General features: G+C 63.2%; 1 protein-coding gene across 1 annotated transcript in view; it reads left to right on the top strand.

Annotated features, from left to right (window-relative positions):
- Nucleotides 1-543, top strand: part of SLC38A8 (solute carrier family 38, member 8) — a 41,159-nt gene that overhangs the window by 37,622 nt on the left and 2,994 nt on the right. The gene's annotated exons all lie outside the window — the stretch shown is intronic.

The following is a 543-nucleotide window of genomic DNA, read 5'->3' as shown; positions in this document are numbered from 1 at the left end:
CATTAAAAAAAAGGAAAAAAAAAAAAACCAACAGACAACACAGGCAGCTGGTGGCTGTCAGATGCGTCCCGGGTGTCGGTCCCTGACCTGGCCCTGACTCGCACCGTCTCACCAGAGACGAGTGTGGCTGTCACTGTTGCTGGAGAGACCCCGGTGCTAGGGGGTGTTGAGCAAGGACCCCACAGCGGTGCCGTGGGCCACGTGCTCTGCCCTCTCACCAGGGGCAGGGGGGGTCCACGGAGCTACTGTGGGCAAAGGCTCTGCTGGCCCTCGGGTCCCTAGGGGCTGCTGGGTGTTGGCTGAGCCCTGTAGAGCTGGGGGTTGCTTTGGGTTCAATGACAAAGAGCTGCGGTGACCCCAGGCTCTCCCCCACAGGTCTGTGCCTCATTTGTGCGGTCAGCGTGGAGCCCATCGGACCCCGAGTTAAGTGAGTGTCTGCATGTGAGGGCGGCGACAAGGCATGTGTGGGGCTCGGCTCCAGGGGCGTGAGATGTAGTCGGGCCCGCGGGGTCCTGCCGAGGAGGCAACTGCCGGCCAGGCCGG

This window comes from Bison bison, unplaced genomic scaffold (genome assembly GCF_000754665.1).
Source record: "Bison bison bison isolate TAMUID 2011002044 unplaced genomic scaffold, Bison_UMD1.0 scf7180017864295, whole genome shotgun sequence".
NCBI classification, from domain to species: domain Eukaryota; kingdom Metazoa; phylum Chordata; class Mammalia; order Artiodactyla; family Bovidae; genus Bison; species Bison bison.
Note: the sequence above shows the minus strand (reverse complement) of the source record. Positions and strands in the feature narration are given on the sequence as shown.